The sequence below is a fragment of the Phyllostomus hastatus genome, unplaced genomic scaffold (genome assembly GCF_019186645.2).
Source record: "Phyllostomus hastatus isolate PE091 unplaced genomic scaffold, TTU_PhHast_1.1 phas_scaffold_93, whole genome shotgun sequence".
In the NCBI taxonomy this organism is placed as follows: Eukaryota; Metazoa; Chordata; class Mammalia; order Chiroptera; family Phyllostomidae; genus Phyllostomus; species Phyllostomus hastatus.
The window spans coordinates 23,949,224-23,968,086 of record NW_025334042.1 but is presented as its reverse complement, the minus strand read 5'-3'; the positions used below and the strand labels follow the sequence as shown (position 1 = coordinate 23,968,086).

The following is an 18,863-nucleotide window of genomic DNA, read 5'->3' as shown; positions in this document are numbered from 1 at the left end:
CCCCGAGCCTGGTTGTACCATGGTACAGCAGGTCCTCCATCCTCATTTGGAGGACCTGCTGTTTGTTGCCTCGGTCCTGCCTTGCTCTCCATGGCGCTCTCTCAGCTGCTGCCGGCTGGGGTGAGACACCAGTCTGTACACCTGGGCTTCTCAATGCCTCTCCTTCAAGCTGGCAGGTTGTGGAGAACATCCTAGGTAGAGACCTTTAGTTAGGAGTGATGATTGACAATCTCAATATACACTGGACAGTACCCAAAAGAGGTTTGAAACACAGGGAAAGGCAAAATAAATTAATAACAACAACAACAATAACTCCCTCCAGAGAGCAGATTTGACATGCTGCTACTTGCTTCTTGCATTGTGAAGAAATGCATGGTAGGAAACCAAGGAAGGTTTCTTTGGAAGCTGTTGTGCAGAATAGGTCAGGCGCAACCCTAAACAAGTTGCTCTGGGATGAGTCTGCTCATTGGCATTTTTCTCTGTACAGAAACAGCAGGATGATGGAAAGAAAATATGCTGCTGTGGCAAATGTCCACATTCATCTCAAAGTAGAATTTTTCATCGACTCAATTGTATTTATTAAAGCTATTGGACATCTAAATTCCTGTTTTCTAAATTCCCTTTGCTGGGAAGGCACGGACCATCTTAGTTCTATTTTCACAGCAGACTCTGCACTGACCCAGTGAGTATCAAAATGTGTTCGCCTGTGTGCAGGTTATGTCTGGGGTAAAGCTGAGGGGTGGGCTGTCCAGACGGGGTCACCTTGATAACGTCAACGCAGCCCAGCTCGGCAGGCCCAGAAACCTGCTGTTTTTCATGTCCCAGAGTTAGCTCAATGCGTGTGGAATGATTTCTAATATAAACCTAAAGATTACCTACTTACCAATTTAAAGCAAAAAGCAAGTGGATCAGAACTTGATATCAACCTAGTCATATTCTCCGCCTGTCAGAAAGCTTTGGGAAGCCAAGTGTATAATCATAAATGTCTGGTGAGTGGGAAATACTGGGGAAGAGTACATAGTTTGCTTAGTTTAATGTGCAGTGGCATCAAGCATGACAAACTCATTGCCACTAGAGAGGCTGGTTGGGTATGGCACTGTCATCCCTGGGTAGAAGGTACCAAGCAGTTATTCAGTGAGATTTTAAACTGTACAAGACACACAGTAGCATCATGATTCTGCCTCAATCAAAAGACTACTCTTTCTGTTAAAGGCAATCTCTCCCTCTTCCTTCATTAGTACAACAGTGGAAATGTGAAGGCAGAACAACATCACAAGTAAGGTAGAATAATGATGGTGCAGAAGAGAGGCTGATGGACAGAGAACACAGAACTCTACTGGAAAGAGATATCAGGACGCTGCAGAGCCACCTGGAGAGAAAAGCCAGTCCTGAGAAGCAGGCATTTTGTAGAACCTCTATAAAGCGTAATGATAAATGTGTATACGGAAAGTAAAAGGAGCCCTGGCCAGGTGGCTATGTTGGTTGGAGTGTTGTCTCATGCACCAAAATGTTACAGGTTCAAATCCTGGACAGGGCACATACCTCAGTTGCAGGTTCAATCCCCTTAGGGGCACATATAGGAGGCAGCCAATCAATGATTCATATTCTCTCTCTCTCTCTCTCTCTCTCTCTCTCTCCCTCTCAAATAAATATACATGTCCTCCGGTGAGGATTTAAAAACAATTTTTTAAAAGAAAGTAAACTGAATAGTTACATAAGCAGAAATTGAGTTCTGTCCAGGCATTCTGATTAAAAAACTATTCCACCAAAGACAGTTATGAGACAAAAATCATGTAATAAAAGAGGATGAGCAGAGAAAGGGCAATGCCACCCAAATGGAGGAACAGAACATTTACCAGCACTCCAAAGGTCCTTTATGCTGTTCCAGTCCCTCACCTCCCTGTGGCCACCACGCTCCTGACTCCAACGGCACAGATTAGTCCTGCCTGTATTTACACTTGATATAAATAAAATGTTTACTCTTTGTGTCTGGCTCCTATTGCTCAGCTTTGTGTTTGAGAGATTTATCTATGTTTTTGTGTGTAGTTGTAGATCATTCTCACTGCTATATAGTATTCCCCTGTGTGACTAAATACATCACAGTTTAGTCATTTTATTGTTGATGATCATGTGGATAGTTTCCAATGTGTGTCTATTACAAGTACTATTGCCAAGGAACATTCTAATACATGTCTTTTGAAGGAGAACATACCACACATTTCCACTGGGAATGTAGCTAGGAACGTAATTTGCTGGCTCACAGGTTACACGCACACTGAACATCAGTAATAACTGCCCATTTTCCACAGTGGTCATACCAATTTATTCGCCTACAAGAGAATTTCTATTCCTCCACGTACTTGTCAGCACCTAATGTTTTCCATCTTTTTTCTTAACAATTTTGGTGGGGCCCTGGCTGGTGTAGCTCAATGGATTGAGTGCAGGCTGAGAACCAAAGGGTCACCGGTTTGATTCCCAGTCAGGGCATATGCCTAGGTTGCAGGCCAGGTCCCCAGTAGGGGGTGCAGAAATGATTCATAAATTCTAAATTGCCTGCCATGCTGAGTAGCGTGATGAAATCTCACATTGCTGGCTCCATCCCACCCCTGTTGACTCATCTCTTTGTCAGTATCTCTGCCCTTAGAGGGTCCTGGCCTTGTCGCCACTTAGCAGCCATGCTGGTTATCAGTTCCTCTGCTCTGGTGCTTGTGTTCAGGGAACCCTTATTTTACTAAACGCCGGCCCCCATGTTCAAGCGTACAGATGCATGCCAGAGAGAAGCCGTAAAGTGTTTTCTTACAGTGAAAAGTTGAAAGTTCTCAACTTAATAAGAAGGAGAAAAAGTCATGTACGGAGGTTGCTAAGTTCTACAGTAAGGAAGAGTCTTCTCTCTGAAACCATCAAGAAGGAAAAAAATCCTTGCTGGTTTTGCTGTTGCACTTTGAGCTGAAAAAGTTACAGCCACAGTGCATGATAAGTGCTTAATTAAAATGGAAAGGTGCTAAATTTGGGGGTGGGAGACATAAACACTTGGGGACTTGGATTTTGATTGAGAATGCAGGAAAATATGTATTAATTTGGAGAAAACTTACCTCTTTACAATATTGAGTCATCCAATCCATAATAATGTATATAATTTCATTTATTGGTTCTTTTTTATTTTTGTTGAATAATACTGAGTAATTCTCAATAGATCTTGCACATTTTGATTAGATTTATTTCTAGGTGTTTGAATTTGTGAATGCTCTTTAAAATGTTTTATTTTCTATTTGATTATTGCCAGTATATACAAATATAGTCAATTCAGGCTGCTATAGCAAAGTACCATAAAGTGATTGGCTTATAGACAACAGAAATTTGCATCGCACAGTTCTGGAGTCCAGGCAGCCCAAGATCAGGGTTTGGCAGAAGTGGTATCTGACGAGTACCCTCTTTCTCCTTCACAGGCAGTGGCTTTTACAAGAGCAGTAATTCCATTTGTGAGAGCTCTGCCCTCATGAACCAGTCATGGCCCGAATGCCCCCTTTCCTAATACCATCACTTAGGGGGTTGGGTTTCAGAATATGAGTTTTGGACAGCGCACAATCATGCGGTCTCTGCAAACAGTTTTAGTACATTGACTTTATACCTCGTGTCCTTCTTGTATTCTCTTATTCGTGCTAGAATTTGCCTATAGGTTCTTTAGAAATCTGTGTGCACCATCTTATTGTCTAGAAATGACAGTTTTGTTTCTTTCTTCTCAAGCTGCATACCCTCTATTTCTTTCTCTTGCCTTTTTGCACTGGCTAGCCCTCCAGTTACAATGTTGGATACGAGTGGTTACCAGAACCATTCTTGACTAGTCCCAGTGTGATGAGGATGTTTTCAATATTCTACCTTTGAGAATGATGCTTGCTGTAGGTAAATTCTTTTATCACATTAAGGAAGTTCTATTTTTAGTTGGCTAACTGTTTTTATCACAAATGACTGTTGAATTAATCCAATACTATCAGCATTTGAGATGATCATGTGACTTTTTTAAATGTGATAAACAGAGTTTATGATTTTTCAATGTCAAATCACACTCACACACCCAGACTGAACTGCACTCAGTTTACTGTATCACTGAATTTGACTTCCTAAATATTTTGTTAAGAACTTTTTAATAAGATTCATAAGAAAGGTGAGTTTTCAATTTTCTTTCTCATAATGCTTATCAGATTTTTAAAATCAACTTTATGCTGCTTTCATTTTTTAAGATGTCTGGAAAGCTCTGCTTCTATTTCTACCTTTTTGAAGAATTATACAAGACATTCCTTAAATGTTCGGAAGAATTCATTGATAAGTTATCTGTGCCTGGATTTTTCTTTGAGGGAAGATTTTTAAATAATAGATTCAATTTTTTCATGCCTGCAGAACTATTAATGTTTTCTTTCTTCTTCTGTCAGCTTTGGTAAGTTGCATTTTTCAAAAAATTTGTGTATCTCATCCAAACTGCAAATCGATCTTTATAACATTGTTTTTAGAATACTTTTTATTGTGCAGTCTATAGTGATATCCTTTCTTCTACTGTTATTGCTCATCTATTGTTCTTCTATTTTTTTAAATCAGGCTTGTTAGGGTTTTATCAATTTTGTTAAATCCTTTTAAAGACAACTTTTTGGGCTTATTGATTTTCTCTATTATATGTTCAGTTTTTTATTTTCTTGATTTCAGCTTTTATCTTTATTATTGATTTCTTTGGGTTTGATTGCTGTTCTTTTTCTACCTTTTTGGGGTCAACATTTAATCATTGATTTTTAGACTTTTTTTATTTTAATATATGCATTTAAGGCTATGTATTTCCTTCTAAGCAATATTTTAGGTTTTTTTCCCATAAGCTTTGAAATGTATTTTTTAATTATTCAGTCTAAAATATGTTTTACTTTCTGGGTTTTTTCTTTATCCCATGGATTATTTAGAGTGTATTGTTTAATTTTTAGGCAGTTGTTTTTTTCCTATATTTGCTATTGATCTCTAGTTTAATTCCAGGGTAGTCAGAGAAGATATTCTGAAAGATTTACATATTTTGAAATTGTTGAGACTTTCTTTATATTACAATATATTGATTTTAATAAATATGCCATGAAATGAATGTGAGTTGGTCATTAGCAGCTGAGATTTCATATGCATGGCAATTACATCAGGTCTGTTCATTGTGCTGCTAATATTTTCTATATCCTTATTGATTTTTTAAAAATTTAATTTGTTTTACCAACTATTCAGAACAATGTGTTAATAATTCCCACTGTAATTGTTGACTTTGTACTTTTCCTTTTTGTTCTATCCATTTTTTGTTTGGTTTATTTTGAAGCAATGCCATGGGGGGCCTCGAGATTTCGGATTGCACTACCTTCTTGGATGATCCCACTTATAATTATGAACTCTCACTTCTTCTCTCTAATAAAAATTCTGGCCTTAAAGTCACATGGCCTGATATTGGTAGTCACACAAGCTTTTTGTTGTTGTTAGTATCTGCATGGTCTCTCTGTCTTTCCTTCGACATTAAACATTTCTTTATCATCACAGTTAAAGCGTGTAGCTGGGTTTGTTTCAATCTAGTCTGACAGCCGTAGTCTTTTACTTCGAATTTAGTTCCCTGTACTCAGGGTGATTGCCACACGGTTGAGGTTCTAGCTGCCAACTTGTCTTTTCTATTTGGCTCTTCTCCTTCACGTTCCTTGTTTCTGTTTTCCTTTTCCTCCTTTTCCCCTCATTTAGATTATTGAAGTTTTTATTATGTAGTATTTTTATTTAATAACTTATAAATTATATGTTAGTTTCTTATTCTAACAGTAGCTATCCTAGAGATCACAACATATATCCTTGACTTATTATAAAATTATACAAATTATTATTTTTACCACTTTTCTGATATTCTTAGACCCTTAAATCTTTGATACTGTTTAACACTTGTGAATTTTGTGTTGTTTTTGCTTTGCATTTTAGTTCTACATAGTTTTTATACTACAAAGGACATTACAATTATTGTTTTGTACAGTCAATAATAATTTATAAATATCTATATATTTACCCTTTTCAATGCTTTTTTCCTTCCTTCATTCTCTTAGGAAATAAACTTGCAGTACAGCCACTATTTAAGTTAAGTGTACTAGTTTAAATATATTTGAGATGAAATTTTGTTTAATCACCAAAAATAGATCGAAAGTTTGGGTAAAGTAACTTCAGTATCTCAGGCAATGATAGTGACTTTTCAATAAAGTACTGAATTTATTCAGTCAAAATCAAACACCCACTGAATGGTATTTCGCAGTTTTCAAAGAGCACGACATTCAGCCCTGGGATGATCCCATTAACAACTGGATGAATAAGCCACAAAGACAAAGTAGGAGGGGTAACGGGAGGAGAGGGGTTTTCCCACAGTTACACACCCTGTCTTCAACTCAGTCTCTCAAGACTGGTTCAATCCTCTGACTCTCTGTACCAACTAAAAATACCTGAAATAACTTGTGCCTATAAAGATAAATGTGTCTATAGAACATACATCCCTCAAAATGCAGTTTAATTCCAACTTCTTAAATGATCACCCTCTTCCTGCTTCTTATAGCTCCTTACCACTGGGTCTTTAAAAATCAAAGCAGACACAAACATCTGCCTGTGCAGGCATGGAAGTCTCCCCACAACTGGAAGGCCAGGCGTCTGTGGGGAAGGGAATGTGAGGCCGATAACACAGTGTTTATTTTTGTCTTTCTGCTTAGTTTTCCTTTCCAGGCACTGAACTGAACTTAGTTTTCAGAGCCAGAAATGATGATTGTTTATATATCTAAATTTATTAATAATCTGCTCATAGAAATTTTTAGGCACAATTGATTCCAGGATTATTTTGGGTGCTTCTCACTGATGGAATCTAGATTGTGTTCAGGGGAAAGCTAACAAACACACACCCTAAAGAGATATTAATGACAGAAACTTTTGGTGTATATGAGACTGTTCTACTCGTGTAGCATAAGGCAGATCAGGTGCTTGCCGAGGGTAATTAAGTAAATGAATAGCTTATCTCCTCAGTTTACCCAAAGTGCTGACACAAGGCAAAGTAGGACAAAGTAGGAATGTGGATAAAAATTTGGTTTCTGATTCTACGTCCTTCTTCTCCCCCTACTACAAATTTAACAGGAAGGAGACTGCCGCTCCAGTGATGCTACAGCAGAGAGCATCAGCAGAGAGTGTCCTGCCCCTCTCCAAGTACGGCTCGACCACTGCCACACTGTGCGTGGTTTTGGGTTGTGGCTGACACACTTCTTGTCTCTGAGAATTCCTGCTGTTTAGTCTCTGCTGTAAAGGACAGACTTAGGTAGCCCTGACCCCACCGCATGTCCACTTCACCCCATTCTGAATAGACCAGGAGCACACTCACGGGCAGCAGAATCTCTCTCGAGAATTTGAGCCACGTTACAGAAACTCCAGTCAGTGGTTATGGACTAGCACTGTGAGTTCACACCCAGTGGGGGCTGAGGTTGGCCCCAGGGCACACCAAAGTCAAGTACAACCAAAGTTACTTGAGAACAAAATTAGAACTAATCAGAAGAAGGCAAGTCTATAGAGAAAAGAAATAAGAAACACTTTAAAAGGCAAGGAGAAGAGTCAAAAGAGAAAGAGTGAAAAAATGAAAGAAAGGATCAGAGTTCAACCAACTTGAGTTGCTATTTCCCAGCTTCCATTGCTGTGAAGTCCATCTGGACTTTGTTTCCTGCTTCTGGACGTCTGTAAGACTGCTGGCTTTATCTCCACAGTTAACTCCTCTTTATAATTTGAGTTAACTCCAGCAAGATTTGATTCCTAGCAACCAACAAACAATCCCTTTACTAGTGGGTTTCCCTTCTCTCAGGCACCCACTGCTTTGGTGGGGGCTTCTCTCCTTGTGAGGAAGGAAAGTGATCTGAACCCTGGCCCACTGGCAAGTACTCGGTTTGCTGACTTTTCCAGGAACATTTTAGGAAAGCACTGCAGTGAGAAGGCAACAGTAGATACTAAGTAATAAGAAGTCAAGATACCATTTTAGGAGGAGTCTTCCCAGAGTACCTCCTATGATCTCCAAAGCTGACCACTTATTCTGCCTAAAAGGGATACTTATCATCGCAGATTAACCTTTCCCTGTCCCCCACACACCACACATATACCATATCAACTCTTCTATCAAACTGTAAGTGCCCTGAAAATAGGACTTATGTTTCCTCCATCTTTGCATACTTAGCACCTTAATACAATGTCTAACAACTATAGCATTCATTTGAAAGATACATGTTGCATATGTAATTTGAACAAATATTCTTTCTCCACCTGTCATGAATTTTTTGAGAATGTCGGAGCCTGATATTCAGGTATCACATTTTCAGAAAACCTCCTTTTCCCTTTACCATTCTTCTGGGCTTCCCTGTATCCTTGAACTTCTCTGAGCTCTGCTAGGATTGTCTGAAGAGCAGGAGAAAAGAGGAAAGCATTATTAGCCTTTACTTAGCCCAGGAAAAGTAGAGTTAGTGCTGGCCCAGCCACAGTCGTAAAGTCATAATTAAAGCAGGCAGTGTAGGCAATTGAAAGGAATTTTCTGAGCCAAGAACACAACCTCTCATTCCATCTGGCCACTCCCAACATCAGCCCCACAAGTTCACAGACTCATGTCCATTACATGCCACAGAAACCTGACTTTGTGAGGAAGATGCGGCAGGCACACAGCACATTTGCATCGATGCAGGTGTACGCATGCACGTGCACAAACCCAGGGGCTCCAAGGTGAAGTGTTCAACTCTTTCCTTAGGAAAGAGGCCATTCTCACAGATTTGACCTAAGGCCAGTGAGGGACTATTAATATAAACTCTCAAGTAGAGGACTATTCATAAACACTGTTTTAGAAGAATTATCTTTGTGTATAAATGACTACTTTTTCTGAGAGACGACCATCAACAATTTATTTCCCTTTTCTGTGCCATTAAAAGCCAGAGTAATATTCAGAACTCTCAAAAATCACATAAGGAAATAAAAGAAAATTGGGTTGTGAGCATGTTTGGTTCTCCAGCACTTGATGCATTTGTCTTTTCTGGTGCAATAGTATCATTTATTCTCTAAACATTTCCATTTGTACAGAATGAGTCATTATGAATGTAGAAACCAGCCGAATCATCCATCCATCAATCAACACAGTTCTTTTTTTTTTTAACATTTTTTTAAAGATTTTATTTATTTATTTTTAGAGAGGGGAAGGAGAGAGAGAGGGAGAGAGAGAGAGAAACATTAATGTGCGGTTGCTGGGGGTTATGGTCTGCAACCCAGGCATGTGCCCTGGCTGGGAATCGAACCTGCGACACTTTGGTTTGCAGCCCGTGCTCAATCCAATGAGCTACACCAGTCAGGTCACAGTTCTTTTTCTTATATGTGTTTATCATTATATTTAAAAAGATGTTAGGAATTTTTTCATTTGAAGTACTTTTCTTGTTTGGTTGTTTTGTTTGGTTTACAAGTAAAATGGTAAAGCTATCACTAACTTTGCATTCAATCAGATTCCTGTTCATAATCCTGGGTCAGAAATGAGTCTCGTACGATCCTCCAGTGTCACAGATGTGATGCCTTCCATAGAGGAGGGAAACAGAGAGTCCAGGAAGGGGAGAATAGAAAGGAAAGTTTTTGTGGTCCAAAAATGGCCAACTACACTTTAGATTCTGGTAATAAATCCATAAGAGTTGACTTTTTTGACCATCTTGTTTCAATAAATCTGAAGTATCTAGTTATCCCGTCTTAAAGATAATCACCTAGGATTTGAGTTCATTTTAGTGTATTAATTTGTGGGGCATGTCTTTTATTATATGCTCCAGATGGCTTCAAGAAAACGTATGTAGAAAGAAAGAAAACGTTACCTGGAACGAAACGATGATTTGAATGGGGAAACAGTGGCCCGAGGGTCCAGAGAACTGAATGCCAGTCACTGTGGTGTCCCCGAGGAGTTGAATACCTTCTGTCATATGTTTTGCTTTCTTGTACCTCGGTTTTCACGTTAGTAAAATGAGATTCTTCCCATGACTGAAATCTCATTCTAAGACTCATTGACCCTTTTCTTTTTATTTATCTTTTGACCCAAACTTGTGACATTAAATCTTCCTAATTATTATGCATCTAACTATCCACTGTTCAGTAGCCAACATATATTAATTGTGATCATTATTATTAGATGCCCTAATATCTCTCATTCTAACTATGTCAGTGGTGAAAACTAAATTAAAAAGAAGGCTTGGGTTTATTAGGCTTTATTTCTAAGAAAATAACTCTGAGAAATAATCTCAGACAATAGCTTCGATCGAAAACCACTGTGCTATTGGATGGAACTGGAGAACATTATGCTAAGTGAAATAAGCCAGGCAATGGAAGACAAATACCATATGATCTCACTGATAACAAGATAAACTAAAAAGCAAAATAGAATCAGAGGCACAGAAACAAGGAACAGACTGACAGCTGCCAGAGGGAAGGAGGCACTGGCTGAAAGAAGGTGAAGGGACTAGACAAAGAACATACATGCATGACCCTCGGACATGGACAACAGTGTGGGGATGGGCTGTGGGAAGGGAGGTCTGGGGGGAGAGGGCAAAGGGGGGAAATTGGCTCAAATGTAATACCATAAAAAATAAAAAAAATAAAAATAAAATCACTGTGCTATTGACTGTCAGGTAATTCTCAAGAAACTAAATTGCTCTTACCAAATTATCTTCCTCATATATCCATATTATAGACATATAGACTGCCTGCTCATTAAAACATACGACCAAACTCGTATTTTAATATCATTAGCTTTTAGTTGTTAGAAACATTTCAACGCTTGGAAAAGTCTGGTGAGCATGACTGCGTGTAGAGCTTTTCAGATACAATGCATCAGAGAATATGAATAGATTGAAGCATTTGTGGCATATTTTAACATTTTTGTGCTATTTTCATCATGCCTTGTAATAGTAATAATAAATGGAGCACAAATAATAGTTTTATCTTTTTCCCCTACGGTTCCTCGCCGGGACTGCTTTGTACAGTTTTCCCGTCAACACACTGCCCGTCTGCATGTCGCCTCCGTTCTGTCGGGCAGGGATTCTGGGTTTCCTCTCGGGGCTAGTGCATTACGGTTGCTAGTCAAGCCATAAAGTTTCCATTATTGGTCAGAAATGATTGCCTGCTGGCAGTTTTGTACATCTCAAACTGAAGAGCTCCAAGTTTGAATTCCAGCCCCCAGAGTCACTGGCACACGCTGGAATGTGCTCTGACTGGGAACAGCACCTACTTTGTTGGGTTGATGTGAGGCTTAGCAATGACATGTAGAAGTACTGCATCTGGCAATAGTAAATGTTCAACAGATAATTAATAATATGACATTATTATTAATGTAAGTAACTTAGGGGGTTTCTTCACTTTCTCTTGAGCAATTTCTGCATATGCGGCAACAGTGACGGTTTCTATGATTGAGGGAAATGGAAAATGTTAGGCAAGCACAATCTTTAAAGCCCCAATAGTGTCGAAGGCCTTCTATTCCCGTCCTGTAGGCTCCGGGATGTCCCAGTAAGGTCACAGATAGAGTCTGACACGTACTGGGTCGAATATCTGCATAGGAAACGTACTGAAGCAAAGCAACAACAGAGTTAAAAAAAAAAACAAAAACAAATCAAAGCACCGGCAAACATTCTGAACTTTTGGCAGACGCATTGGACTGCCTGAATCCCCATGACTCCGAGTTATTAATAGTGACTCATATTGCCATATTTTGGGCAGTTACATTTTATATAGCGTACAGTGTGTGTGAGGCTTTCAAGGCTCGATGGCTTTTTGAGAAATGTGTCATTCCGGAATAGAGCAGGGCCAGGAGGATGCCATTTTGTCATCTGTGGGGCACCTACCACGCCGCACTGTTAAATGCTATGGAAAAGCGGGGGCTGCGGCAGTGCCTGGCACGTGGCTCCCATCTGCTCTGCCAGGAGCCACCGCGAAGTCACGAGTCGCACAACAGTAGTAATTCGCAGCTATTTATGACCATTTTAATAGCGAGGCTCTAGATTGGAAGGCTGTGTTTACATGCCGCGCAGCAGACTGGTTCTGTGAATCATTCCCACAGTGACTTTTGGCCAAACCAACCAGCCAATTAATGAAAAACCAACCAGTTGGTCTTGGAGCCATGATTAACAGGTCTGCACGCTCGCCTTCACTTTCCTGATGCTGCTCTGCAGGGCAGACTGGATGGACACCTGTCCCCTGGCCGCCCCCTGGCCGCCCCCCATCTGTCTGCCCCGCTCGCCTAGCCCTGCAGCCCTCTCTGCGCCCTCACTGGAAACCCTAGGTCGGGTTGGAAGCTCCCGAGGAGCACCTGTGAATGTATATAAGAAAACATGTTTCTCTTTAGCACACGTTTACTTTCTCATTGTCATTGCTCCATTGTGTAAGTCACTGAGGGGCCCTGGTCACCCATTTGTGTTAAGATCAGTGAAACACTTTTCATTTGTCCATCGAAACCGACTTGGGGTTTTAGTTAATTATCACTTCCTGACAGCCTGAAGGTCAGGCTATTTCCTTGTTTCCCATTGCAGTTAATCCCCTCATTAAGGGTGATGGAAAATGAATAATTAAACCCATGCCATTTTCATGTTTCAGATAATGAGGAGACCCGAGGTCCTAGAGGAGCCATGAGAGAAGACAGGAAGGTGCTGGAGACTCCACTTCCTGGGAGCACGTGAGTTTCTCTCCTCTGGTCTCCCGGTGAGGAAGGTTCTGCTGAGGCTCTTCCACTAAACAAATACAAAACAACGTGAAAATAGAAACAGTTATTGGGCTCCTCTTTGCCGCTCACTGGCTGTGTGACTTGGGGAAAGGTAGCTGACCTTGGACATGAACGATTTTCTCTTTTTGCAAAATGAAAACAATAATAACCAACTTAGAGAACTGTTTGCATTAACTTGACTCACTTTGTGGGTCACTCATTGAGGCAAGGGTTCAGGTTAAAGTGTGTTAGGTCTTAGAGAAAAAAATACCCAGGTGGCTGTACCTCTGGGGCTTCAGGGAATTCAAATTACTCTAAAAAGATGCTTTGGAGGGTGGAGGCAGTAGAAAGACACCAGGGATGGCACTCAGAAGAGCACACCTCGTGAGAGACGGTGCCTCTGCCCTTCCTCCTGTACCCCATCTCCCTGGAAACCTCTCAGCCTACGCCTCCCAGTCTTGCTCTATTGAGACTGGTCAGGGGGCCGCCTTTGTACTGTGACTCCTGTCTCCCCTGTTCTAGGAGGACCTGAAGCTCATGATGACCAAAAGTGGACTCAGCCCTTCTAAGGAAGTCCTGGCCCACTGAGGGAATACTTCCAAGTTTCCCATGGTCATTTCCTTTGCTCTGCTAGAGAGTGGGCTGTGGGAAGTATGGATAGTGCCCTGCAAGACACAGAGTTCAGGAAAGCTCTACAGAGGAAGGGGGCTCTCAGCTGGGACCAAGAGCATTCAGATTGTCAAAGGGAAGGAAGGAGGACATTGCAAGTCGGTGAGGAGAGCCTCGAAAAGGGAACCTTTCCAGAAGCTGGACGATAGACTGTGTAAGGAAGTAATGGCAGCTGAGCTACTGAGATAGTGTTGGATTAAGGCCTTAGACATTATCCTGCAGTCAATACAGGCATGGGGTGGTGGAAGCAGTATGTTAGCGGGGCCGGCGGGGGCGGGGGGGGAGTGTGTAGGGTTGCGCCTGTGGAATTGGTGGGGATAGACTCAGTAAGAGGGGCCTAGAGCCTGAAGTAATGCAGACCTGGGAATAGACAAAGGGAAGTAAGAAGCACTGGGGTGGTTACATGATTACACCCGTCGATTACATGCAAAGGAAGTGGAAGCCATTGCTCAAAACTGAATTTTAAAATATCTTTTGTCAGTGCTATACCCAAACTGTCTATCAGTAAATCCCAACTGGATTTTTATGGGGAAAATATTTTTCCCCTTTAAAAACGGTTCTAGTGAGAAGCAGCTTCAAAACTGCTTCTGAAAGAAAGGCAGTCACAGGGGAAAGTGGGCGGAGTGCGAGTGATTGAAAGCGACAGAGTGCTGGTGTCTCTCAGGGAGCACACGATGAGCTGACACTTCACGGGAAGGTTCTGTCTCATAGCTACTTTATTCCCGCATCGATATTGGAAAATACTTTCTATCTCTTCCCATAAAGTGTAGAAAAGTATGCTAATGATGATGCAGTTAGCAAATTTTACCATTTTTTATTCAAAAACTTGTATGAAAGTTAGAAAAGTACATCTGGAAGAGAACCAGAAGATCCTTCCATCCTTTTCAGAAGAGGAAACAGGATGAGAGCAGAGTGAACCGCCCACCCAAAGCCTCCCAGCCGCGTGTGCCAGACCTGTTGCTGGAAGGTAACTGCTTTGACTCCCGGTCCAGTGCTCCTTCCGCTTTTCCACCAGAATCCCCAGAGACCATGTCATTGCTGACACTGAGGAGTTGGTGTTTTCCATTTTCTCTGAAAGTGCATACTTTTTCCCTTTTTTATGGAACTAAATAATTAATGGTGAAGTAATACTCGTGTGAAAGATATCTTCCCCCGGTGATTGGGGTGGAGAGAGTGCGTATAGAGGGAGGAAAGCAGGTGTGTGGGAAAGTGCTCTGGCCAGCTCCCTCAACTGGGGTTCAAGGTGAATTCACAAAGCAACAGCAAACCGCTGGCTCTGAAGCTCACAAGTGCCCACGTGGACTGCCACCCCAGGTCCCTGAACAGAGGCCTGGAGCCCCTGACAGAGCCACAGGGGCCACTCACTGCACACTCCCCACTGTGTGAGCCTCTTCTCCATTCTCAGAGGGGGTTCTGAGATGATTCTAGTACCAGCTGCAACACGGGGGCAGGGCTCCCCACACCACCAACCAATTCTCCATTACCCGTTGGGTGTCCCATGGCTCAGCTCAATTCCTGGAGGTAGCATCAGATCCCACTGGCTAAGGGCTCAGTCCTATAAGACTGCCTCCCCGCCTCCATTCCAGATGCCAATCAATCACAACTGCAGTTGTCACCTGGGCTTCTGACCCACCAACTGTAAGTCAGAGGTTGCAACTACCCGCTTTGGGTTTAATGTGCTAAAGCAGCTCACAGAAATCAGAGAAACATTTTACTTGCTAGATTATTAGTTTATTATAAAAGGACATAACTCAGGAATGACCAGATGGCAGAGATGCACAGGGCAAGGTATGGGGAAAGGGTGCAGAGCTTCCCTGCTCTCTCCGAGCGCTTCCCTCTCCCCAGGTCTCCACACATTCACCCGTCTGGATGCTCTCCTGCCCCTACCCCCGCTCTACACTTTTGGGATTTTATAGAGGCTTCCTCATGTAAGCATGATCAATTACTCGGTTATTAACTCCATTTCCAGCCCCTCTCTCCTCCCTGGGAGATGGAGCTGAAAACTTCAGGCTTCTAGTCATGACTTGGTCTTTCTGGTACCCAGTCCTCATCCAGAAGCCACCCAGAGTCTCCTCATCAAAACAGATGCTCACAGTCCTCCTATCACGTGGGAATTTGCAAAGGTTTTAGGAGCCCTGCGTCAGGGACTGGGGAAGAAAACCAGAGGTATATTTGTTATTATAAATCACAGTATCATGGGGCCCTTCCCCTTAACTTTGCAGAAGTTTCTGCTTTATACAGGGCACCCATCAGCCTCAATTCCCTGTTGTCTTCCTTTCCTAGAAAAAGTTTAAAGAAAAAATAAATTCATCCTGTCAGAGCATACTTGTTTTCTTTTTCCTCCAACTTTTTTTCGTCTCTCAGGCCCTGACTCTCAGCCAGGTAGAGCTGCATTTCCCCACCGTAGGCACACACACACAGCAGGGCCCTGATTCCTCAGCCTCCTCTGCACAGCACCTTCTCCCCCAGGCCTGTTTCTCCCTGTGTATTAAGAACCTTCACAGGTAACTGCTGCTGACGGTCTTCCACCATGTCCGTGACCTGGCCTAGGGTCAGGCGCAGAGTCCTGGTCAAGAGAAGTTGTGGGTTTCATGAACAGAAACTCAAACAGCTGTGTCATAGGAGAGTATACATAGGGCAAGAGCATATGCAGCTGAGGTCTTTGAAAGAGCAGAACTGTTAGCATAGCCCAGCGCAGTACCCAAGAACAGCAGGTCCTAAAAATGTCATTTCTTCAGTGTTGTTTTGTTATAATGGTGATGAGATAGATGCCATAGGAATTTAACTCTTGTTCATATCCGTTTGCCTACAGTAAAACTGGCTTCATGATGTGCAGTTTCACTTAAGTTTCAGGAATCCGCCAATGACACGACAGGAGGGCTTACTGCAGTGTGTTTTCATTAGGGTGTTGTTCCATGAAACACAGGCTGTCTGGCTTCGTGATATTTCCATTTCATAATTGGGTCAGAAAGATATGGCGATAGGTGGTAAGTTTCTTAAGTTTAGATTCATCCTTCACATATTACAAATGCCAACTTTTTCTATAAACTTTAACAGTTTCAGAATTAGCTAGAACTTCGAACCTTTTTCTTTTACAACCACTTTTGATGTTTAGCTTATCAGACATTTATACTGGGGTGTTACCATGTCTCTGTTCTATAGATTCCTATGAAATCATGAATGCTAAGGACAGCTGGATCTTCTAATTCCAGGCATTCATCTCATTTCCTCTCTCTTTCTGTCAACCTTTCCTAACTTTCGGTTCTTTAACTTGGGAATCATCTGATGTTGACTTGTATTGAATCTGGCATCAAAATGAAGTTGCTTCTTCACTCAGTCATTCACAGAATGTGTTGGATGCAAATTATATGCCAAGAATGTTCTAGGTGCTGAGGAAATCATGGTGAGTGACAATGCTTGTAGTTCCTGCCCTCACTGAGTTTCCATTCCAGTTAAGGAGACCAGCAATAACCAAATGATCATATAAGTATATAATTAAACTTGTAATAAATGGAATAGAGGGGAAAAAAGTTAAGACCATTTCCAGCCCTGACTGTTATGGCTCAGGGAATTGAGTGTCAGCCCGTGAAGCAAGGGGTTGATGCTTCGATTCCCAGTCAGGGCACATGCCTGGGTTTTGGACCAGGTCCCCAGTGCGGGGCACGTGAAAGGCAACCACACTTTGATGTTCCTCTTCCTCTCTCCCTCCCTTCCTCTCTAAAAATAAATAAATAAAGTCTTTAAAAAATTCCAATAGTTACAAGTTTATCAATTGGAATTCTTTCTGTGGAAGCATATTTAAACTTGTTAAAAATTTTTATGATGAAACTAAAATAAATGTGTATTTTAGGAACACTTGTTCATTATGTAGAATTGTTACTTCCATTTTTCACTTTCTGCCCAGACCTCCTTCTTCTTTCTTATTGTAACAAAGCCCCTTCCAGTTACAGAAATGGTCACGTGATTTAAAAGAGGACTGTTTGAATCCTTCTCCGGGGGTTTTTCTACATGTAGCTCCTGGGACGGTTTTCCCCTTGCTGCTGGCCAAGGGAATGTGGCTCCGGGCTGCTATTGTCCGTGCCCATCCCCTTCTCCCCTCAAAGTCCCCACTAGTCCTTCCGATTGGGATACAGGAGACTTTAAACTCCTATTTCCAGCTCAGGTGAGTTTGAGTCCATTTCTGTCACTTCCTAATAATGAGTCCACATTAATACAGGAAGCAAGTTGTTAACAGTGTGAATATTTCTTAGGATGGACTATCAGACATGGCTGGGCTGCCAGGGCATATCTCGAAATGAATCCCTTGAAGTTCTGATTTTCTTGTTTATTCTCCTCAAAGCAAATTTTCCTTACACCAAGTGCCCTAATTCTTTGTTCTGAGTCAGTGGGGGGGAGGAGTCATATTCACGAAAGATTCTCAAAGTTCAGGTTGGTGAATGCCAGCGGGGTGGCCTGTGTCACAAGTCAGGGGAGTCTTTGTGCCACTTCTGTAGGAAGAGGCCTCTTTACATGTTTATCTGTCATTTGCATTTCCCCTTAGGTTCCCATTACCTCACTTTTACAGTAGAACGGAATCATCTCTAGAATCAGTCCTGTTATTTCATTGAAGTTTTCATCTCCTCTTTAATCTTTATGTCTCTATTTAATTTTACTCTGTTTAATTTTAGAAGTGTATAACATCTCAGGGCTCACACAGACTTTGCCTTCCTTTGGCAGATTTCTGATGCTAAGGTAGAGCTCTTTCAAATTTGGTTTCATCAGGATTCAGATATGAAAATCAAAACTAAATTAAACTTTCCAGCATGCCTTTAATCTCAATTTAAATCAATCTAGGTTGAATAAAAATGACCTATTTGATAACATTTTACTTTTGCACTTTCTAAAGAACAGAATTAGAGGCAAAATACTGTAAAAAGAAGTTTCAGGAAGTTTAGAGTACTACGTTTGGGGTTTAAAAATGTAGTATTTTGCCCTGGTTGGTGTGGCTCAGTGAATTGAGTGCTCTCATGTGAACCAAAAGGTCATCAGTTTGATTCCCAGTCAAGGCACCTGCCTGGGTTGCAGGCCAGGTGCCCATTTGGGGGTGTGCGAGAGACAACCAACTGATGTATCTCTCACACATGGGTGTTTCTCCCCCTCTCTTTCTCCCTTCCCTTCTCTCTAGAAAAATATATAAACTATATTTTTAAATATAGTGATTTTTTTACCATTATCTGTGGCACTTTTAGCAAATCATTTCCCTTTTCTCTCTCTAAATGGGAATAAAAAGGGGAGGGGTAAACTGTGCAAGTGATTCTCAACCCTGGCTGCACATGAGAACTGCCTGAAAAAGTTAACAAAATATTCTGCCGTCCACCCCAAGCCAGCTAAATCAGAGTCTCTAGGAATGAGATCTATGCATCAGTATTATTTTTAAGAGCCCAGGTAATTGTGATGTGCA

General features: G+C 41.5%; 1 protein-coding gene across 5 annotated transcripts in view; it reads left to right on the top strand.

The window, feature by feature from the left end:
• The window catches only part of PCED1B (PC-esterase domain containing 1B), a 120,846-nt gene that overhangs the window by 9,190 nt on the left and 92,793 nt on the right, over positions 1-18,863 (top strand). For 3 of the 5 annotated variants that reach the window (XM_045829264.1, XM_045829262.1, XM_045829260.1), the window contains exon 2: positions 12,649-12,727. The gene's annotated coding sequence lies outside the window, so the exon portion shown is untranslated. Of the gene's footprint in view, positions 1-4,097; positions 4,163-12,648; positions 12,728-18,863 lie in introns of those variants that run through there. The other 2 variants (XM_045829261.1, XM_045829263.1) reach the window with 2 other exon arrangements.